The sequence below is a fragment of the Erinaceus europaeus genome, chromosome 4 (assembly GCF_950295315.1).
Source record: "Erinaceus europaeus chromosome 4, mEriEur2.1, whole genome shotgun sequence".
Lineage (NCBI taxonomy): Eukaryota > Metazoa > Chordata > Mammalia > Eulipotyphla > Erinaceidae > Erinaceus > Erinaceus europaeus.
In genome coordinates this window covers 113,580,071-113,604,602 of record NC_080165.1, presented here as the reverse complement: position 1 = coordinate 113,604,602, position 24,532 = coordinate 113,580,071, and the positions used below count along the sequence as shown (strand labels likewise).

The following is a 24,532-nucleotide window of genomic DNA, read 5'->3' as shown; positions in this document are numbered from 1 at the left end:
TTTATGTTTTACTTGTAGATTGATGACCATTTGAAGATTTTTGAGCCAAAACAATGAGCAGTTGTATGTATTTCAGTTTCATCTTTCTTTATTGGTTGATCTTTTATTTGGGAACCGTGATTGCTTTCTACCAGTTGCTTAATGATTTTCAGTTCATTCCTTTGGGCATCAAATTGGAGTAGTAAAAGGAAGAAAAAGTCACATTACCCTATTACTCCTGATATAAACAGAATTGTGTGAAAATGATGGCCAAAAATAACAATTCAAAACTGTAAGTGGATTTTTAGGGCAGATAACAAATTTACAAAAAAAAAAAAAAAACTGCTGTGCTGTTTTCCATTTGTGTTCACATTAAATTTTGACTCAATAGGAAAAGAGTAGGACTAGAAGTAGATAACAACAAACTACTGCTGTGTCATCCATTATTGTCAGTATTCAAGTCATTAACATAGATCATGTTATAGACAGGATCCCTTGACAAAGAAATTAAATTCTTGTGTATAATAGACATACCCCTTAATTGTTGAAAAATACTCCTCACAACTATCAATCTCATTCACCACATTTTTTCACAGAGGTGGTTTCTGCTGTTTAGTCTGTCAAATATTGAATGACATGTATTGAGTTAACACTCTATCCAAGTTTCTGGTGCATATTACCATATGGTTTTTATTTACAGGCTCTTGTTTTCTCTGAACTTCTCATATTAATTTGAAAGACAGAGATTATGATATAAAATAATATCCTTTTAATGTTCCAAATTACCACTGTATACCCTAATAATTACTTATTTAAAATACCATAAATGTTGAATGCCAACTTGTATGCTGTCTATAATGACATGCTAATCTTTTCAGGAGAGTGGAGGGGGCTGTTTACTTAACCAAGTTACCTACAGGTAAAGTCAAGCTTTAGTCTTTTTCCCCCACTTCAGTATCACTTTACTGAGGGAATGTTGATGTACAGTATTGTTATAGAGGTACATTTCCATACTTCCCTAAGATAAATGTCAGTATATTTCACCTTCCACCAAATCATCATCCTACTCCACCACAGGGAATTAGTTCCCCAACCTCCTATTCGTTCTCCTCTCTTCCCTTTTCTGAGTCCTTGAATCTGCTGCAATAGACTCTAGTCCATTGAGGATTCACTCTATATTGCCTCTACTTTGTTTTTTTAGATGCTTTTTTAGGTGAGATTATCTGGTATTTGGCCTTTTCTTTCTGGCTTACTTTCCTCAACAAGATTCCCTACAGTTCCATCCCTGTGGCAGCAAAAGAAAATATGTAGTCTAGTTAGCTTATTAACAGAGAAATGCTAATCAAAGCAATAAGACCACATCACCCCTGTGAGAATGGCCTATATCAAAAACTGATAGAAAAAAAAACTATTGGTGATAATATAGAGAGAAAGCATTTATATTGCTATTGGACATGTAAACTGGTTCAGAGCCTGTGGAAAATAGTTTGGAAATTTCTGAAAATATTAAAAAGTAATCAAGCAATTTCTCTCCTTGGCATCGACCAATAAACACAAATCCTGAAAAGATCTATGGACACCCCTATTTGTGGCAGTGTTATTTGTAATTACCAACATTTAGAAACAACCTTAGTGTCCAATTTGGATGAAGAAGTTATGACATAGAACATAATGGGATACCACACTATTGTAAGTAATGATATTAAGTAATATTAATAATTAAGTAATATTTTTTTACTTGAACATTACTGCTAGAGGAAGACCAATGAAGTATCTTCTGCTAGTCATCTCCTTTTCCACCCAATCCCTTTTACTCTGCTTAGTCAGAAGGAGAAAAATACTTTGTAATAAAGGCTATCATTTATCTAGACAATTTCACGAATTTGCATGTTATTTTTGCTCAGGGGCCGTGCTAATCTTCTCTGTGTAGTTCCAATATTAGTATGTATGCTGCTGAAGTGAGCACTATCTAGATTATTTCTAACCTAATCTCTTCTCTCTCTCTCTCTCTCTCTCTCTCTCTCTCTTATTTCTATCTGCCATTAGACTGTCTGATAAGAAAGCCTATACACTTTTTTTGCCTTTTTATTTTTTTATTGTGGTATTAATGTTTTACATTAGACAGTGAATACAATAGTTTGCACATGAATAATATTTCTCGGTTTTCCACATAACAATACAACTCCCACTAGGTCCTCTGTCATCCTTTTTGACCTGTACTAACTTTTTATTTGGTGCAATACACCAATTCCAGTTCAGGTTCTACTTGTGTTTTCTCTTCTGATCTTGTTTTTCAACTTCTGCCTAAGAGTGCAATCATCCCATATTCACCCTTCTGTTTCTGACTTATTTCACTTACCATGATTTCTTCAAGGTTCATCCAAGATAGACTGAAAATGGTGAAGTCATCATTTTTAATAGCTGAATAGTATATAGTATAGTATATAGACTATCCACTGTGTATATAGACCATAACTTGATCAGCCACTCATCTGTTGTTAGACACCTGGGTTGTTTCCAGATTTTGGCTATTGCAAAATTGTGCTGCTAAGAACATATGTGTACACAGGTCTTTTTGGATGGGTGTGCTGGGTTCTATAATATATATGCCAAGGAGAGGAACTGACGGATCATAGGGTAGGTCCATTTCTAGCCTTCTGAGAGTTCTCCAGACTGTTCTCCACAGAGGTTGGACCAATTTACACTCCTACAAACAGTGCAGGAGGATTCCTATGACCCAGAAACCACTCCAGCATTTGTTGCTCTTATCTTTTCTGATGTATGACATTCACACAGGGGTTAAGTGGTATCTCGTTGTTGTTTTTATTGGTATTTTGTATTTTTTCCTTGTTTTCAATGTTATTTATTTCTGCCCTAACTTTAGCTATTTCTGTCCTTCTGGTTGCTTTAGGGTTCCTTTGTTCTTCTTCTTCTAGATCTTTAAGATGTCCAATCAGGTTGTTTATTTGTGCTTTTTCTTGTTTTCTAATGTGTGCTTATATGGCTATGAACTTCCCTCTCAGTACTGCCTTAGCTGTGTCCCAAATGTTTTGATATCTTGTGTATTAATTTTCATTGAACTCTTGAAACATTTTTATTTCTTCCTTTATTTTCTCTTTGACCAGTAGTTGTTAAGTAATGTACTGTTGAGCTTCCACATTTTGGGACTATTACTAATCATTTGTTGATTTTTAAGTCTTAGTTTAATTTCACTATGGTCTGAAAAGATGCTTGGGATCATTTCAGTGTTCTTAAATTTGGTGATGCTGACTTTATGGCCTAACATATGGTCTATCCTTAAGAATGACCCATGTGGACTTGAATAGAATGTATATTCCAGTTTCTTGGGGTAAATGATTCCAAAAAATGTCCAATAGTTCTAGTTTATCTATCTCCTCATTTAGCCCCCTCATTTCTTTATTGATTTTCTGCCTGGATGATCTGTCAAGTTGAGAGAGTGAGGTGTTGAAGTCCCCTCCTGTGACTGTGTAGCTGGTAATATATTGCTGTGGCTCTTTCAGTAGATGCTTGATGTATTTAGATGGCTTCTCATTGGGTGCATAGATGTTAATAATTGTTAAGTCCTCTTGGTTGACTGATCCTCTGAGGATTAAGTAGTGTCCATCCCTATCTTTTTAAATTTTATTTATTTTAAAGTCTATCATGTCAAATATGAGAATAGCTGTTCCTGACCTTTTCTGTGGACTATTGGCTTGTATGATAGTTTTCCATCTTTTCACTTTGAGTCTGTGTTTGTCTTGTTGAGTTAGGTGAGATTCCTGTAGACAGCATATTTTTGGGTTGTGTTTTCTGATCCATCTTCCTACTCTGTGCCTTTTAATAGGTAAATTCGGGCCACTGACATTTATTGATATAAAAGATTGAAGTTTTTAATGCCATTCTTGTAGATTTTTAGAGTGTTCTCATAGATGGCATATTTATGGTGGTCTGACTGTTTAATGGAGACCTTTCAGAACTTCTTTCAGGGCAGGCTTGGTGATAGTTCATTCTTTCAACTATCTTTCAGCTGATAAGGTTTTTATGCCTCCATCTAGTCTGAACGACTGTCTAGCATGATACAGTATTATTGATTGAAAATCTTTCTCATTGAGCATTCAATAGATATCTTGCCATTCTCTTCTATAGTGTTTGTGTGGAGAAGTCTGCTGCTAATCTTATAGGTTTTCCTCTGTAGGTGACTATTTGTTTTTCTCTTGCAGCCTTCAGGATCCTTTCTTTATCTTTTCTACTTTCTATTTTAATATGATGTATCTTGTTGTCTTTAAGTCTGGGTTAATTCTGTTTGGGATCCTCTGGGCTTCTTGAACCTTTATGTCTTTGATGTTGTCTAGACTAGAGAAGTTCTCAGCTATTATGTCCTGAAGAATGCTTTCTTCTCTTCCCTCTCTTTCTTCCTCTGGTAAGCCAAATATGCGTATATTATTTCTTTTGAAGTCATCCCATAGATCTCTGTTGTTGTTTCAGTATCTCTTAATCTCTTTTTGAGATTTGTTTCAAATTATTTCAATCCTTGATTTGGGGTACTGTAGCTATTAAATCCTCTTTTGTTCTTTTTCTTCCCTGTAAGCTATGGTAGCCTGATGGTTTTTAAACTATAAGTAGGCTTCTTAGCTTAATCATTCATTCCTGATCAAGAGATAAATCAGAGTGGGGAAGAGATAGCACTGTGGTTGTCTAAAGAGACTCTCACACCCAAAGGATCCAAACTCCAGGTTCATTTCATCTTCTCTTCCAAGCCAGGCAGTACTGCTGGGCCCTGTGAGTTTCTAAATAAGTCCCATTTATAGTCTGTAGGTTCTGAGGCAATTATTCACTATGTTATCATCAGGAGAACAATGTGGAAAGGCTCCCACTACACAGCCCCACTGCTAGGCCACCTAGGTTTGGCTCTTCTCCTGAGTTTCCTGGTCAGTTTTCTGTTCCCTGGTGTCAGCACAAGGCTTCCCCCCTGCTGTTCCAGCCTCTAGAGGCAGTAGCAATGGAGATTCACAGTTGCATTTGGTGAGTCTTAAGTGAATCCTTTCCTCCCTTCAGCAGTTTTTTTGTAGGTAAAACAGACTGGAGGTAGTGCCTCAACTGGTAAACTGCAGGACTGTTACCAGCCACTCAATCTCTTCTGTTTCCTTCTTTGATGCCAAATTCAAATCACACAAACCCTGGTTATGCCCAAGAACCTTCTTTGCCTGACCCTTGTTGCTTCACCATAATCCAAATGCAGCCAGTGTGCTTTCACTATTCTTTCTAGTTATCTCAGTTTTGCTTGGGAAGATAGCCTGCTCACATCTGAATGCCTTATTATGTGAATCATAAACTTTTTCATACTCTCTTGATACATATATGGTATCATCAATCTTTATTTCTGAACAAATTTTGGGTAGGGAGTGTTCCATTGTGTTTCCACGAAGTGACCACAATATTTTTTCCATATTGGAGCACTGTTCAGCTCTACTTTATGGTAGTTCTTGGAATCTAACCTGAGAACTGGGTCTAGGGACCTTAGAAAAGGTTATGTTAAGTGAAGTAACTCAGAAAGATACAGGCAAATACTGGATAATTTCACATATATTTGGGATAGAAAGAAATAAAACAAGGGAACAGTCAACCTCAAATAAAAAACCATTGGGTTCTGATTGAAAAACAAGTTACTGGAGAGGATAGGGTGGGTATACAGGGAAAAAAAGTGGAAGGGTTTGAATGGATAGTACTGGAGAGGCATTAGTACCTTGGTGATAGACATGGTGTGGTAATAAATATATTTGAATGACTGTGAGGTCTAGGTGGTGGTGCATCTAGTTGAGTATACACATTGCGATGTGCATGAACTCAGGTTCAAATCCCTGTTCCCCACCTGCAAGGGGGAAGTTTCACAAGAGGTGAAGCAGTATAGCGGGTGTCTTGCTGTCTTTCTATTTTTCTATCTATATCTCTCCCCTCAATTTCTTTCCATCATAAAATTAAAGAAAAAAAGTATGAAATTATACTCCCAAACATATAACACATTGTAAAGAAACATTACCTTAGTAATAAGATAAAATTAATTAATTTTATTAGAAATGTTATATGATATTATTTTTATTAACAGATAGCATCATGGTTATGCATTGGATCAACCTTCCGGTGGTGCATCCTGTGAGTACCCATTCATTGGGGAAACTGACGATCCTTCCTAGCCGACTGAATCCACATGGATCCCAGTCACTTTCAAAGCCAGCAACAAGCTCCTGACAGCTTTCAAGCTGTTGGTCCTGCTCTTCGAGTCCACCCTGTCCAACGTTTGACGTCTCGTCACCCAATCTGGTCCCCTACGCCTACACTGAACTTCTCTGTTCTAGTCTCTTGGAAACAGAGTTGGCAGTCAGCTGAGGTAAAGAACAAACACCTCATCACAGACCCCTGCAGGCGTCAACCCAGCTTTGACCTAGCACGTTGTGATTGGGCCCTCCTCAATTGCTATCGAACAGGCCATGGCCGGTGCGCCGCTATGTTCCATCGCTGGGGAGCCAGAGACGACCCAAACTGCCCCTGCGGCTACAGACAGACTATGAACCACATAGTCAATGACTGCCACCTCTCCAGATTCAAAGGAGGTCTCGAAACTTTACATCAGGCTCAACCCGACGCTGTTGACTGGCTACGGAAGAAGGGCAAATGCTAGAAGAAGAAGAAGAATGGTTATGCATACAGAGTTTAATGTTTGAGGCTCCAAAGACCCAGGTTTAATCCACCACATCATCATAAGTCAAAATAAATAAATAAATAAATAAATAAATAAATAAATAAATAAAATGAAGTCTCACATGGGAGCTGAAGGAAAACAGAAAAACTTGAGATAGTTACTGTAAGGAGTTGGAGAGGAGTCAAATGATGGTATATGGGACTTCTGGACAACATCTGTGACCTGACAGAAGATTCAGAACCTGGATTTATACCAACAGCCCCACTGAGATTTCCATTTATTTATTTATTTTTTTATTGAGGAGTTAGTGGATTATAGTACAGTGGCACATGGGTATAGTCTCTCATCTCCATATCTTAGATGTCTGCAAAATACTCTCATCCCCAGCTTGGGTCCTCTTCCACCATCATATACCAGGATGCCAGTGCCTTCCCAGGCACATCCTCTTTTCTCCCTTCTCAGAGTCCTTTGCTTTGGAGAAATATACCAACTCCAATCCTTCCCTCAGACCTCATTGACACAAAAACCCTCCTTTAATGTTCTTGGAAAAACTCTGTGGTGCTTTGGTAAATCCTAGTCTAATAAGTATCTAAAGGAGAAGTAGTGATTTATTTATCCTCTTCTCTTTGAGACAAGGAGACATAAAACTGTAGCTTCTAGATTCTGGCTTAGTAACTTTCCCTTAGAAGATAATGTCTTATCTAGTGGAACAATTTTGAGTAGATGTGTCCAGCAAAGTGTATCACAGCTTAGGACATTCTATTTGTTATGTATCCAGAATCATTACCTGCATGACTTTGAGCCTCCTCCAAGTGACTATGACATTCATTTGAAAATTTATGTCGCAACCAGAATAGACAAGATCCAGCCTAAAATAATCATTAATTCAGCTAAAATAGGCCATTAAAAATGTAAGCAGTCTGGCCCATGTGTTTCCTTTCTCTCTAAGAGCAGTCAGGGCTGTAGCATTTGGTGGCTAGCCCCAAATCCCTTTATGAGGACTGTGTAAGGTCACATAAAACCATACATGAAAGGATCCCAAAGAAACTGAGTCTAGTATTTTCCTGTGTTCTTAGGATTAGGGACTGAGAAGAAATGGCTCTAATTTTATTGACTTATCTCATTGAGGAGAGAGTCACCTCCCTCAGATTACATCTAATAGTCTCCCACTAAAATATTCATTAACCTCTGAAGGAGGACATTGTTTCATCAACTATGTCTGAGATTCATAATTTCAAAACCTTCTGCTGGATGAAGTTCTTCCCAGAGTATAATCCTTTATGTCTAGGAGTCAAGGCTGCTTTTGATAACTTAGGCAACACAACTGGAGATCTTACCACCTAGAGCTTTAAAATTTACCTTTGCTAAGGAAACCAGGGGACTTGCAGGTTTGTGTTCAAAGAGTCAAAGGGAGGTAGTGAGAATGCTCAGGCTATGGATAATAGGGAGGCTGTCCTTAAAGGAGAAGTTGAGTTTGGGATATATAAGTACTTTCTCAAATGTGGACTGGGCTAATAAGGCAGAAGATATTTTTTCCTATGCTCTGAAACTCCAAAGCTGCTTCTTCCTACAGGTTTACCATGGACTCAGTCTGTACTCCTAGAGTAACATTTATAGCATCCCCAGTTTCCCTGAAAATCTAGTTTCCAGCAGCCAACAGAGGGTTAACATGAACCCTGGTTGACATAATGCTAGTGGCATTCACATATGAATCCTACAGTTGCTGCATAGGCACATTTGGCCCATGTTTCCAAAGAGGCAGTAGCTGTTACTGCAGAGAGCACACTGCCTGCCACTGCTGGACCATTAGTATGGAAATGAGGCATGTGTGTGACAGGTGGCCTTACAACCAACACAATTAACTTTCTCCATTAGCTGATGCTCTGACAAAACAGATGCAGCATCAGTAAGCACCCTCCTCCCCTACAGAAAAGGAACAGCACATTGCAAACCCCCTTGTTTATAAGAAGGAGGAGTGTCATTTCTTCTATACACACCAAGTGGGTGGCACTGGAATTTACTTTTGTCTTATTGCTGTGGTTTGATTATTTTTTTTATATTTGTCTGACATTAATGTTGCAATTCCTCCATGGGTTACGTATGGCTCTTGAACTTTTCAAGAGAAAAAAAGAGTCATCATAGACAGGGGAGGAAACTTGAAAAAAACAAAGCTGGAATTCTTTGCTTTCAAAGAGAAATGAGCAGATCATTCATTACCTGATTTAGTCGCATAGGAGCGGGCAGGTTTCAAGGTCTTGCATTACTTCTCCCCAGCAGTAGCAATGCTAATCAGTTGACTCTGAAACTGGAAGGTACCTTATGTTTCTGAAGATGGTGACTTAACAGGAAATGTCCAGAATAAGATCGAATACAATCACATAGATAACAGAAATCAACTTCAGATACTTTCTCTCTGAGTGTCTATGTGGGAGATGTTGTTTTTATAAAGGGCGAAAAAGAAATATCTCAGACTAAGGGGTTTTTAGATTCAGAAGCCATGATAATCATGTTGAAGTAAATTCTATTTTTTTATTATAGTCATAGTTTTTTTCCTAGTAGCTCTCATTATATAGCTCAATGTTTTGGAATACCATCAGATACAGAACTTTATTGCTACAAAAGCCATAAAACTTTAATGAATTAGTTATTGCAAAAAATAAAATGTGAATACTTAGCATTTGTGGGCCTTGGAATATTTAAAATTTGTGGAAATTTGTAGGGGGGACAGAGTCACCCTTTTACACATGCACACATACACATATACACACACACAACCCAAATTATTCTTCTATCAGATTTAAGACGTTTCTTATAAAGTTTGTTTAGAATCTAAAATATGTAGTACCCCTGTGGTGCTACTTATCATGCATGTACTAGATTAAATTCTTTTTCACTCATCCAAATGGATATTTACTAATGTGTTTTGCTGTGTGGTCTGAGGTTTCTTTACAGAATCTTCTATATGAAAGATTTATCAGAACTAAAGGAATATCTCACTGGGGAGGGTATCTGTTTTGTGATGGCATTTCTACAGGATTAAGGAGTCTGCAATGAAACATGTAGTTGAATTTTCAGAATTAAAAACATAACATAAAAGCCCCAAAATTCACCATGATAGCTGTAAATGTTTAGATCTTAATACTTCATATCCAGTAGACTCACCTGGAAGCTTTAAAAACATCCCAATTTGTGGGCTGGGAGAACACCATAATATTCATACTGGAAACCACAACTCAACTTTCTGTTTCCACGGATTTAACTACTTTAGTGTTTTCATTTTGACTGAAATGTTACTGCAACCTACTGAGTGACTTAGTAACCACATTATAATGTATCGTACAATTCTAGAGACAATAAAGTTCAACATCAAATTGCCAGCAGAGTCCATTTTCCCATCTGTAAACCTGTAATTTCTCTGTGTCCTCACCTAGTGGCAGGGTCTTCCTGAGGTATTAGGAAAAAAAATCAGAGGGAGTAAAACTTTGAAGTAACCCAGATGCTCAACGACAGATGCATAGTTAAAGTCATGGTTCATATACACATTTGTACTACTATACAACTGTTAGTACTGATAAGGTCATCTTCTTTGAAATATCATGATCAAAACTCAAAGGCATTATGTGAAGTGAAGCAAGCCTGAATGAGAATGACCGATACTGAATGATCTCATTTATAGGTGGAAATTAAGAATAAAGGACAGTGAAGGAGGGCATTAGGTGAAAGCTGTACTGGGGCTGGTGTATATTGTACCAAAGCAAAGGACTCCAAGGAAGGAGGAAGAAGAACTAGGTGGAGGGACATAGTGGTCCTGATGTGTCTCCTAGGCACCAATCCAAGGGAGATGAGAGACTGTGCTTATGTATCAATGACTATACTATACACCTTTACCCATCCTTAATAAAAAGGGAAGTAAAGGTTTTATTTTACTCTCATAATATAATCACCTCTCAAATGTCTCATCTCAAATATCAAATTTGGAGCCAGGTTCCAACATATTAATTCACATGTGACACAAATATTCAATCTATGGCATCTCCTTGCAGCATATAAATGAACTTATGCAGTATTTCCCTTTTGTGCTCTTAGCAGGATACCCTCCAGATCCATCTGTATTGTAACGTATGTCAAAATGTCATTTCTTTAATGCTTAACAAGATTCCATCATATCTGTATGACATTATGTATCAGTCACATCTTTTGGCTATAGTGGAAAATGTTGCATTAAACCTGAATGTGCTAGGGGGCAGGGCAGTACCGCAGCGGGTTAAGCACACATGGCACGAAGCTCAAGGACTGGCGTAGGATCCCTATTCGAGCCCCCGTCTACCCACCTGCAGGAGGATCACCTCACAATCAGTGAAGCAGGTTTGCAGGGGTCTGTCTTTCTCTTCCCCTCTGTCTTCTCCTCCTCTCTTGTTTTTTTTCTGTCCTATCCAACAATGACAGCAATAACAACAATAATAATGATAAACAACAAGGGCAAAAAGGGGGTGGGAATAGCCTCCAGGAGCAGTGGATTCATAGTGCAGACACTGAGCTCCAGCAATAACCCTGGAGGCAAAAAAAATGTGCTAAATCTTTTATTTTATTTATTTATTTATTTATTTATTATTGGATATAGAGAGAGAAATGGAAAGGGGAGAAGGCAATAGAGAAGGAGAGAGACAGAGGGACACCTGCAGACCTGCTTCACCACTCATGAAGCTTTCTTCATGCAGATGAGGACCAGAGGCTTGAACCCAGGCCCCAGCACACTATAATGTGTGCACTAAACTAGGTATACCACCAAAGAGCCCCTGAATCTACTCTCAGCTGCTTTTTTTGTCAACATTTGGAAATATATATTTGTTTTCCTATGATTAGAGTAAACTTTTGTTAAGTGTTGGAGAAGACTGAAGTATCTCTCTTCCTTTGTGACTCACGCCTCCATCCCATCTTCTCTTTGTTTTGAGGGCATGCTCTAAATGCAGTGAGAATAGTGGCTCTAAATGCAGTGAGAATCTTTTCAATTTAGAATAAATTGCACTGAGTTCCTATCCCCTGCTTTTTGCTTCCATCTTGCATCACAGGAGGATGGAATGCCAAATTAATTAATTAATTAATTAATTAACTAATAAATTAATTATGCCTCCAGGGTTATTGCTGGAGCTTGGTGCTTGCACTACAAATACACTGCTCCTGGAGGCTATTTTTTCCCTTTTGTTGCCCTTTTTGTTTATTGATGTTGTTGTTGTTATTGTCGTTATTGCTGTCGTTGTTGGATAGGACAGAGAGAAATTGAGAGAGGACGGGAAGACAGAGAGAGGGAGAGAAAGATAGACAACCTGCAGACCTGCTTCACTTCTTGTGAAGCAACCTCCCTGCAGGTGGGGAGCCAGCCGGGGACTCTAACTGGGATCCTTATGCAGGTCCTTGTGCTTTGCGCCATGTGCGCTTAACCCGCTGCGCTACTGCCAGCCCCCCAGCCCCAGGAATGCCAATGTTAAACCTTAGAATACAAACAGCAATTCAGGGAAAAACAGTCATCTTGCTAGTTCCACAACAAAGTGTCCATGCTTGCAAAATAGCTTGCATTTCAGCATCAGCTCTTTCATAAGGTCTGTAGTCTAATGAAGGATTCCTCTCAGTGGGTTGATTGGCATAACTCAACTGTACTAGTTTAACATGCATGACGCAATTACATAAGAGTTAGCTAATGAGCAATGGGGAAGAAGTTACAGGTTAAAACAAATGGTGTCTAAATGAATCAAGTGCTGCCTTTCAGATGCTCACCATTCAACAAAGGCCTGGCAAGACATTTTTTCCACTGGGTATGAATCATCCAGATAAAAAGGGGAAACCAGGGCCACCTACGTTCAGAGCTTGTACAGTATGACCTCCAGGCTCAATGTCTACCAGGAGCTTCTTAGCAAAAAGCCAAACTCCAAAGAATAAAAGGCCTTGCACATCAGCATTAAATAATTCTCTTAGAGATGCAAATTTCTAATTAGTTACTGTGGCAACTGTAGAGGCCTAGAAGTAAGCCCCTTACACAATGAACCTGAGAGTTTACTTTTTTGATTTACTATAGGTCTGTAAGAATCTGAGGGGGAGAAAATAAATATTGCTTCAACAGTGACAAGAGAATAAAGTGCAAAACATAAAGGGATTTCATCCTTTTGTCCCAATTCCTACAGGTCAAACAGGAACATTATACTTAGCACTCAGTCTTACTGCAAAAAGAAGCCAGATTTTCAAAAGATTCATAAGATTCTGATAGTTATAGACAAGGTCCCAACATAATAGGTCAGTTCTTTAGTCTACTTTGATATTGTTCCTTATTTAAAGTGAATATTATCTAAAATTTTTTCAAAACACTGTGTTTAATGAAATGTTTCTGTTGTTTATTTCATTGTGTGCCTATTTTTCACTTCTTTTCACTTTGGGCTTAATACTTGAGATCCTTTACTTATCATAGGGAAAAGAAAATCTTTACATTTTAATGTATAACAGAGACTTTACTCTTCAAAATCTACTATTGACAGTGGATTACCAGTTGTGTAGAACCTGGTTAAGTGAACATTTTACAGTGCACACGGACCCAAGTTAGAGCCCCTGGTCCCTACCTGCAAGGGAGAAGCTTTGCAAGTGGTGAAGCAGGGCTGCAGATATTTCTCTGTCTCTCTCCCTGTCTCTCCCTTCCCTCTTGATTTCTGCCTGTCTCTAGCCAATAAATAAATAAAGTTACAAATACTTTAAAAGAGGGAGTTGGATGGTAATGCAGAGGGTTAAGTGCACGTGGCGCAAAGTGTGAGGACCTGAGTAAGGATCCCTGTTAGAGCCCAAGGCTCCCCACCTGCAGGGGAGTCACTTCACAGGCGGTGAAGCAGGTCTGCAGGTGTCTGTCTTTCTCTCCCCATCTCTGTCATCCCCTCCTGTCTCGATTTCTCTCTGTCCTATCCAACAATGATGACATCAATAACCACAACAAATAAAACAACAAGGGCAACAAAAGGGAATAAATAAGTATTTTTAAAAATACTTAAAAAGAGAAATAGTCTTCAGCATGCAAGCTGAAGTCTAGTTTTTATTTTATCTTTGTAAAGGTTTGTTTGATTATTTGTTTATTTTTATATGAAAGAGAGTAAAGCATATCTCATTTCTGCCATATGTGTAACAGGGATCCAGCATGGGACTCCAGGTCCCAGTGGTCCTTATTAAAAGAAAGGGATTGGTCATGGGAGGAGACTCAGTAGTAGAGTGCATGTGTTACATGTATGAGGTTGTGGATTTGATTTCATTCTTTTTCTAGCGTTTGCCCTTCTTCCATAGCCAGTCAACAGCGTCAGGTTAAGCCTGATGTCTGCTTGTTGCTGGCTTTGAAAGTGACTGGGATCCATGTGGATTCAGTCAGCTAGGAAGGATCGTCAGTTTCCCCAATAAATGGGTACTCACGGGATGCACCACGAGAAGGTCGATCCAATGCATCCCATTTGATTTCATGTTGCATAGAAACAAAAAAGATAAACCAGGACTGTAAAAACAACATCATGATTATGCAGACATATTTTCATGCCTTGGGCACCAAAGGTTCAAGATACAGTCCCTAGTACTACCATCAGCTAGAGCTAGTACTATTTTGGTAGCATGCACAAGCAATTTTTTCCTAATTATCAACATTATTTAATGTGACTTTTCCATAGAATTGCAGATGTGCTATCATGATTCTCTGAACCCAAATTAATTTTATTAACATTGCTAGTATTTGAAGAACACATATGTACAAAATTGCTTCAGGGTACATTACACTGTTTAATGTTAGACATTATATAAAATGTAGATTTTAAAAGTGACATTTATTGAGTTTTGAAAATTCAGTATCTTTGTCTATGTACACTAGTATACTTGTAACATTTTTCTGAGTTAATCAATCCTTTATATCCTGTCCTAATAGTTATGCTTCTTATAACTTTATAGATAACAGTAAATACAATAAAATAATTTTTTTGGTTTGCTAGGGCAGCCAAGAAGTGTCAATGTTTTCTTTAAATATTAGTAATCACTTACAAGAGTCACATAATAGGCTAATATGGGTTAGAATACTATGTATGTATATACATTTTAATTAAAATTTAAATGGAAAAGAATGAAGTTATCAATACATTATTCTATACCTATGGGATTTAATCATGAGCAACCATAACTAAATTATTTTTTCACTTGTTTTTGAAGGGTGTTTTTTTTTCCTTTTATGGTACAAAGTGAAAAAAGACTCTACCCTTAAGATAATGTGTTTCTAATTGCAATTTTTAAAAGTCATTTAGCATCTGGTATGGCTAAAATATGTCTCTATAGTCTCTTTTAAAGAAAACATATTATCTCATAAGAGAAAAAAATTGAGGTTATAAACACATATGTGCTTTCAACGAATGAAAAGAAAGACAGCTTTTCACTTTCATCAATACTTAAATACCAGAGGAGATGGTATTTACAAAATATATAAAAATATTACATACTAAAATGCCATATTGATAAAATAAGAGAAAAATGTTCATCTTTATAAAACACAACATTTATTCTGGATGTTATACATTTCTGTGATTTCCTTGAGAGAAAGGAGTGGTTAGTTTGGTGTATACAATGTACATAAACTATAAGATGGAGTTCAAAATAAAACCTAGGGAGGAAGCAGATGCCATTTCATTTATTAATAGTTCTCAAATGGAACTATAAAATAGATATATCCTTTAGTTCTGCTTTTAATCACAAGGTTATATTTTCACTCAGATAAAAATTTTCATAAGTTAATTAGTTTCTCTTCAAAACTACCTGAACATTCTCTGACTTCAGAACTGAATGCTTCATTTTCAAGATTGCTATTTCCTAAGCAATCTACACTATGAACATGGACTGTTTTTTCCTTTGTTTTTCAAGATTGAATTTTTGTGAGAGAGATGTCAGAGTACTGCTCGGCTCCATTTGGCAGCAATTTACTGTCATTAAGATGTAATACCAAAAGTACAGGTAACGGAAAAAATAGATAGGTTGAACTTCATTACAAAAACTGCCTCAAAAGAACACTCACAAGAAGGCAACTCACAAGATGGGAGAAAATATTTGCAATTATATACCTGAAAAGAGATTAATATTCAGACTATATAAAGAGTTTTCACAGATGAACAACTAGAACCCTAAAAGAACAATGAGCACATGATTTGATCAAACATTTTTTTTCAGAAAAAAAAAATACAAATAGTGAATCAGCAAATAAAAATATGCCCTGCACTACTAATTAGGAAAAAGTGTATATTAAAACTGCATGTAGATACCATTTCATACACATCAGGATGGCTATCAAAAAACAATACAGAAGATCATTAGCATTAGCAAGGATATGGAACAATTGGAATCCTTGTGTACTTATAGTGAGGATGTGAAATGGTGTGGTCTTTGTTAGCTCTAGAAAATAAAGAATTATCATATGATCCAGCAATTCTCTTCTGAAGAATATATGGCAGATACTCAAAGGGATATTTGTATATCCATGTTTACAGCAACAATAAAAAAGATAGAAGCAAGATGAGGATATAAATGCAGTGAAATAATTTTCAGTTAAAATAAGAAAGGAAATTCTGATACATGCTGCAATATGAATGAATCCTGAAGAAATCATGACAAGTTAATAAGTCAGTGACAAAGGGAAAGATTGTATGGTTCCATTTACATGAGTTACATAGGCCAGTCAAAGTCAAAGTAAAAGAAATTGTAGCCAGGAATTATTGGGTAAGGGTAAACACAGAAGTTAGTATTATAAGGGATTAAAAATAAGTACATGTTTAAAGGATATGGAACCTAACTTTGGAAAGAAAGAAGAAGAAGATCTAGAGTTTATTTTGTTGGAAAATTATGAGAAAAGAATAGTGGAATTACAAAGTTAGTTAAAAACTTGAAGGGGAATTAGCAAATTGGAGAGATTGTAATTATGGGGTAAATCAATGTGTAAATTCCTTTTCAAGAGTGGAGTTAAAGGCAATGTCCTCCATATATCTCTCCTCTAGTACAGATAGATAGCTGGGCCAACTGCAGGAGAGAGAGGAATGTAATTCCATCCTTCTAGCAAGGATAATGACTCTACCACAGCTGTAAAAATGTGGTTAAGAGTAAAAAGTCATTTCCAATCAACTTTCTAAAGTAACCTTTACTTAAAGAGCAGTAAAAATTAAACCAGGCCAGTAAAACACTATGTTGAAATAAAAGAGGGGAACTGACCATCTGTAAAATACTAATGTCCATTGTGCAGTGCGTGTTCTGCTTATAAGAGGGTACTGCAGTGGAAAGCAATTTGAACAAACTAACCTGAGCTGCCTTTGCTTCCTTTGTGATGTACTTTTGTTACCTTGTGAATTCCACATGGCTGCCTGCTGGTCTCCTTCTTTCAGTGTCCTCCCCTTAGCAAAGCCCTCCCATTTCTCTGGGTTGGATGGCCTCATTGGTGCAGCCATGACAATGGATGGTCATTTTACCACTATAAAAGGGCTTAATGATTAAAAGGTCACACCATAGCAATCAGCCACAAAACTCTTTGCTCCCATGAAGCCCTTTTGACTCAAAATGTTCTTTTGACAGAATCAGGAGCTGATCTCATTCTGTAGGGCTGAAGAAACATCTGCATTTTTTAATCCACCATATTCTACTCACTGCACATAATTAATATGTAATTAATGAAATACCATTTCTTGAAGTAGTGCACAATTACACCAGGCCTTACACCAACCTCACTTTGGCTTCAATAAATTAGAGGTAGTTTTAGGTCATTGTATCCTCATTCAGAGTGAGTAATAAAACCAAGCACAGGTTTGCATTTTAATCTTTTTTTTTCTTTCTTCCTCTTCATGTTCCGTTGGGGGAAAGAATGAAAAAAAATGGGGGAAGATGTAGGGAACCCCCCCACACACACAAAAATCAACCACCGACCTCTTTCTTTCGTGTTATTGGAACTTACGGGGCAATGAACTACACACAAATACACACACACACACACACACACACAAACACACACAAGGAACTGAGCTGAAAGGAAGGCTAGGCAAGGGGAGGAGAGAAGAAAAAAACACACAAACATCCATGTGATTTAAAAAGAGGATAGATTTTAAGGTTTAGGTAGGCAAATTTCTACTATAGTCCAGACTCTGGGATTGATATCAGTATTCCCAGTTTCTGAGGAAGTTTATACAACAGGTTTCTCTTTATTTTAAGATGTATTTATTTATTAATAAATAAGAGAAAGGGAGAGAGAACCTGAACATCATATGCACTGCTGGAATCCAGCTCAGCACCTTATATGGAGTGAGGGTCTAACACTATCCACTGTACCCCCTCTGGGCCATGCACAAAGTTTCTTTTAAACAGTCTTTACTGTGAATTATCATTATTATTTTCTGTCTCCAGGGTTATCCCTGGGGTGTTTTGCCTGCACTACGAATCCACTGCTCCTGGAGGCCATTTTTCCCATTTTGTTGCCATTGTTGTTATTGTTGTTATTGGGTAGGACAGAGAGAAGTCACAAGAGGAGGGAGAATATAGAGAGGGAGAGAGAAAGATAGACACCTACATAACCTTGCTTCACCACTTGTGAGGTGACTCCTGCAGGTGGGGAGCTGGGGGCTTGAACTGGGATCCTTATGCTGGTCCTTGTGCTTTGCACCATGTGCGATTAACCTGCTATGCTACCACCCAGCCCCTGTAGTACAGATTATTTTATAAAACTCATAGTTGTTTCTTATAATTTTTAAACAGCCTTTGAAAACTAGATACTTTTCTAAGGTTAAATCCTGTAACTATTTTGTGGTAGGATGTTCAAACATGTTTTTATTTTGGAAAGTGCTATTGGAACATTTCTTAGAAATACAATCATTGACTGTCATATCTAGAACATTCAGCAGTTTAAAATCCAGTGACTAACACTTGCATGTTTGTTTGTTTAATCAGAACTCTGGCTTTTGGTAATTCTAGGGATTGAACCTGGTAATTCTGAAACTCAGGCATAAAATTCTTTTGAAGCATTTATGGTATTTAAGAGCTATTTGTCTTATTCTTGACCTGGGCAGAGAAGCAAGATATTTAGGTACTGGGAATATCAAATTGCACTAAAAAAGTTGCAATATTCTTTATTAGAGTTTATTCAATTTGCAACTGGTTTTCCCCAGTTTAGTTTTATTTTGAAGTTTCACAGTACTCAGAAAGTAATATAAGTGAATCAATGTATCTATTTGACTTTACAGTAGAGCTAAAGAGATATCCATGATCTCACTTGTCCAATAACTAGACAGAGAGTACTCATTTGGGCACCATTTCAAGTTCCATCACATCAGAATCTTCCAGAAATCCCTATCCAAAGTGGAATCTAGGAATCCTTAAAGCTTCACCAGTATGATATTTAATCTTAAATGTCTTTACTCTAGTAGAAAATGTCCTAAATGCCTTTACTTTAAGAGCAAAGTGGAAGCTAGAAATCCCTGAAGTTGTGTCATTCTGACTTTAACTATCTGTAATGTCTTCACCCTTGTAGCAAATGTCTGCCTTAAAAATGCTGCCTAAAGCACAATTTGTAACAGCCAAAACCTGGAAGCAACCCAGGTGTCCAACAACAGATGAGTGGCTGAGTAAATTGTGGTATATATACACAATGGAATACTACTCAGCTATTAAAAATGATCAATTCACCTTCTTCACTTCATCTTGGATGGAACTTGAAGGATGTTAAGTGAGATAAGCCAGAAGAAGAAGGATGAATATGGGTTGATCCCAATCAGATAGAGGTTGAAAAATAAGAAAAAGGAAAACAAAGCAGAACTTGGACTGGATTTTGTGTATTGCAGCAAAGTAAAGAAATCTGGGGCTGGAGTGGGGGCAGTGTTAAGGTCCCAGAACATAACAGAACACAATAGCAGAGGACAGGAGTGGGGTTAAATTGTTACATGGAAAACTGGAAAATGTTACATATGTACAAACTACTTTATTTTACTGTCAACTATAAACTATCAATCCCCCCAATAAAGAAAAAGAATACTGCCTAACTTTTGTTCATTGCCCTTAATCAAAGTTCCCCTTCAAGTTATTATAAATATGGTAGCTATGTTTCTACCAGCTATGAAATCTTCAGTGGGCAAGTTTTTCTGTATTTCACCTATAAAGTGAAGTAATATTCATAAATGATTTGAGGAGTGCTATATAAATGCAAGCCACTAGTGTGTCATTTCCTTAAATAAAGAAAAGTTCACAGAAAAATGTAGCATTGTTTGCTACTTGGGCTGCATTTTTTTAACAACAAGATTTGGCAGAGGTTTATAAGGGTTAGGATTTAAGATTGGTTCCTTATTTAACCGGGAACAATTTAGTCTAAGTTTCACTAGTCATTGCCTCTTTTTAAAGTAAAGCTTTTCTTTTTAAATTTGTATTACTTTATATTTGATAGCACAGACAGGAATTGAGAGGGAAAGAAAAGGTATAGATGAAGAGAGAAAGGGAGTCACCATGTTACTACTCCTCAAGCTTCTCCCCAGCAGGTAGGGACCAGAAGTTTGGACCCAGGCATGGTAATGTGTGTGTGCTCAAGCCAATATACCGCCACCCAGCTCCACTTTCTTTTAGATTCTGTGAAAACTATGGTGACTATCAGAGGACATATGGAGAGGGAGAGTGGGGCAGACATATGGAGGGACAGGATCTTGGTGATAATGCTGTCATACACACACACACACACACACACACAAACACAAACACACAAACACACACGTGCACACGTGTGTGTAAACTATATAACTAATATAATTGTGCAAAAATGTTGAATCAATAATAAAGATATTATCTTGGAAAAAATAATTTCACTAGTGATAGGTGTCATCTTCTCTGCAACAAACACCCTGCCTAATTTTTCTAAACTGCAATTTATCATCTGAAACCAAGTTGATGAAAAGCTGCTGGTATCCCTCATAACAGATTTACTGTGTTGTAACACTATATTTAAATGGTGATATAGACACATGAAGACATTAAAATTTATAAAAATTTATGCTGCAATTTAAATGATAATAATATCTTCTAATGATAGTAATGTCCTCTATATGTTACTTAGTTATTCAGTGCCATAGAAGTTTCTGTCAACAACCTATTTATGACTTACACATAATAAATGAATTATTAATTATTTTGAAAGCATAACACGGTACTGTAGTTTGATGTAGTACCATTTATTTACTTTTATTTTCATTCCTAATTCCAGCAGGTTGAGTGTCCAAACACATCTTTAATGTGAAGATCCTGCAAAGTGCCACACATATTTTATTCTAAATATTTAAAGTTTCCAGTCTAATATCCAGGTCTTTGATCCATTCTGATTTTTTACTAGTGCATGGTGTTAATGGTCTAATGTAGCTCTCCAATTTTCCCAGTATCATTTGTTGAAGAGATCTTCTTCCCTATTGAACAGTTTTGGCCCCTTTCTCATATGTTAAGTGGCTGTATAAGTGTGGGCTCATTTCTGGACTCTCGGTTCTATTGCAATGTCCTAAGTGTCAATTTTTATTCCAGTACCATGCTTTTTCAGTTACTAATGCTTTGTAGTATAAACTGAAGTTGAGGAGTGTTATAGCTTCATATTTTTCCTTTTTTCCTAAGAAGTGCTTTAGCTAGTCATGCTTTTTGTGGTTCCATACAAATTTTTGGACAAGTTCTACAATTTCCTTGAAAAGTGTCATTGTATCATGATAGAGATTGTACTGAAACTGTAGATTGTTTTTTGGTAGAATGGCCATTTTAATATGTATTCTTCTAATCCAAGAACAAGAAATACTCTTCCATTTCTGTGCTTCATTTTTTATTTCTTTTAACAATATCTTATAGCTCTCTTGTAAAGGTTCTTCACCTCCTTCATGAGATTCAGCATCAATTGATACATCCAGTAATTTTTATCTTTTAGTTGATATGATGTATTACATTGATTGACTTGAAGATGTTGAACCATCCCCATTTCCCATGGATGAATCCCATTGGTCTTGATAAATTATTCTCTTGATATACTGTTGAAATCAAACCAAGATTTGGTTGAGGATCTTTGCATCAGTGTTCACAAGGAATTAAGTCTGTAGTTTTCCTTTTTTGGTAGAGTCTTTTCCTACTTTTGGGATTAAAATGATGTTAGCCTTATAGAATGTATCTGGCAGTGATTATCTTTCTTCAATTTTCTGAAAGAGTTTAAGGAGAAACAGTGTTAGTTCTTTGAAAGTCTTATATAATTCATTAACAAAATAATCTGAACTTGAACTTTTATTCTTGGGAAGACTGTAATTACTGATTCAACTTCTGTACTAGTGACTGGCCTTTTCAAGCTATCTACTTCCTCTTAAGTTAATCTTGGCAGATGGTATGATTCTAGGAATGCAGCATCCATTTCATTTAGGTTGTCAAACTTATTAGCACAGAAATGTTCATAATGTTCAAGTATAATTCTTTGTATATCCCCATCTTCAGTTGTAATTTCATCTCTCTCATTGCTAACCATTTTATCATATCTTTCTATTTTTTCCCAGGTATAATTTTTTTTACTTATTTTATTTTATTTATAAAAATGAAACACTGACAAAACCATAGGATAAGATGGGTACAACGCCACACAATTCCCACCACCAGAACTCTGTATCCCATCCCCTCCGCCACTGATAGCTGCTATGCAGATGTCCCCTCAGGCTAGTGCCAGTTCCCGCGAGAGTTGGGACATTCTCGGAGCACCTGTTCCACCATGTTGTCCCCTCAGGCTAGTGCCAGTTCTGAGAGAGTTAATACGATATTCTCGAAGTGCCCTTCCCAACCAATCCTGTCCCGGCTCCTCACTCCTGGTTTTTGCCCTATAAAGCCTTTCTTCTTCTTCCCCTCTCTCTCTTGCCCGGTTTTCACCTCAGTGGTTAGACACAGAAAAGGGTGCTGCAGGAGGCGGCCATTTTGGCTAGCTCCACGTGGCCTGAACCACTGCACTCTCACCCAACTCTGAGGTGCCCACGCGAATAAACAATTGTGTTCCCTCTCCACTCCAGATCTCCTCTCTCTCTCCTCCGCATCACAGCCAACAGATAGCTTTCCTGTTCTTTAATCCACTGGGAGTATGGACCCAAGATCATTGTGGGAGGCAGAAGGTTGAAGGTCTGGCTTCTGTAATTGCTTCCCCGCTGAACATGGGCATTGACAGGTCAGTCCATACTCCGAGCCTGTCTCTCTTTCCCTAATGGGGAAGGGCTCTGGAGAAGCGGAGCTTTCTCTGTTTTTATTTCAGTTTATTTCTGTGAGTTTAGCCAGTGATATATTTTATCTATCCTTTCAAAAAGCTGTTGGTTTCATTAACATTTTAATGCATATTTCTTATTTCTATTTCATTAATTTATGCTCAGATTTTGACTATTTCCTTCCTGTTGACTTTTGAATCACTTTGTTACTCCTTTTCTAGTTGGTCAGTTGTGCTGTTAGGTAGCTGACTTGAAGGGCGGGGAAGTGCCACATTTGGTTAAGCATACACATTACAGTGTACAAGGACCCAGGTTCAAGCCCTTGGTCCCTACCTGCAGGGGGGAAGCTTCATTAGTAGTGAAGTAGGTCTCTCTGTCTCTTTAGTAGTGAAGTAGGTCTCTCTTCAGGTCTCTCTGTCTCTTTCCTTCTCTATCTACCCCTTCCCTCTCCATATGTCTCTGTCTTTATCCAATAATAAATAAACAAATAAAATATTTTTTTAAACACCGACTTGAGCTCTTTGCTATTTAATAATATGGTCCTATAGTTCCCTTTTAATACAGTTTTTGATGCATGCCACAGTATCTGGTAGTTGATCTCTTCATTTTCATTGTTCTCCAAGTAATTTTTAGTTGTCTTTTGATTTCTTCAGCAATACAGTGTTATTCAGAAATGTATTGTTCAGTCTCCATATTTTCTCTCTCCCTTTCTTTCTCTCTCTCTCTCTCTCTCTCTCTCTCTCTCTGTGTGTGTGTGTGTGTGTGTGATTTCTAATTTTGCAGGTTCATGGATAGAAAAGATACTTTTTATGATTTCAGTATTCACTTATTTTTTAAGGCTCGCTTTGTGTCCCAGCACAAGGTCAACCCTTGAAAATATGTCTGTTAAGTTCAACTCATCTATGACTTCATTTAAGGCCTCTATCTCTTCATTGATTTTTGTTGTGATGATCTATCTCTTGTTGTGAGTATTGTATTAAGACCTTTTATTATTATTCTGTTGCTATTAATGTCTTCCATGGGATAAATAAGCACTTGCTTTGTATATTTGAGTGCACTCATGTTAGAAGTGCTTATATTGACAGTGGTTATACTCTCCTGTTGGATTGGATTGATCCTCTGATTAATATATATTGTCCATATTTATTTCTTTTAAAAAATTTTTAAATATTTATTTATTTTCCCTTTTGTTGCCCTTGTTGTTTTTTATTGTTGTTGTAATTATTATTGTTATTGATGTCGTCATTGTTAGGGCAGAGAGAAATGGAGAGAGGAGGGGAAGATAGAGAGGGGGAGAGAAAGACACCTGTAGACCTGCTTCACCACTTGTGAAGCGACTCCCCTGCAGGTGGGGAGCCAGGGGCTTGGACCAGGATCCTTATGCAGGTCCTTGCGCTTTGTACCACATGAGCTTAACCCGCTGTGCTACCACCCGACTCCCTCATACTTGTTTCTTATCATCTTGGCCTGAATGTCTGTTTTATCTGATAGCATAATAGCTTTTCCTGCCTTTTTTTTTTTTTTCTGCATTGCTGGTTTAGATTGCCTTGTTTCAGCCTGTCACCTGAAGCTTCTGTTTGCCTTTCTTTTTGAAGTGTGTTTC

The 24,532-nt window shown here is 37.3% G+C and overlaps 1 non-coding gene across 1 annotated transcript; it reads right to left on the bottom strand.

Annotated features, from left to right (window-relative positions):
* Positions 1-1,838: 1,838 nt before the first annotated feature.
* On the bottom strand, positions 1,839-1,945 carry LOC132538438 (U6 spliceosomal RNA). Its single transcript, XR_009549805.1, has one exon. It is a non-coding gene; the product is annotated as a U6 spliceosomal RNA (small nuclear RNA).
* Between the last annotated feature and the right edge of the window lie 22,587 nt (positions 1,946-24,532).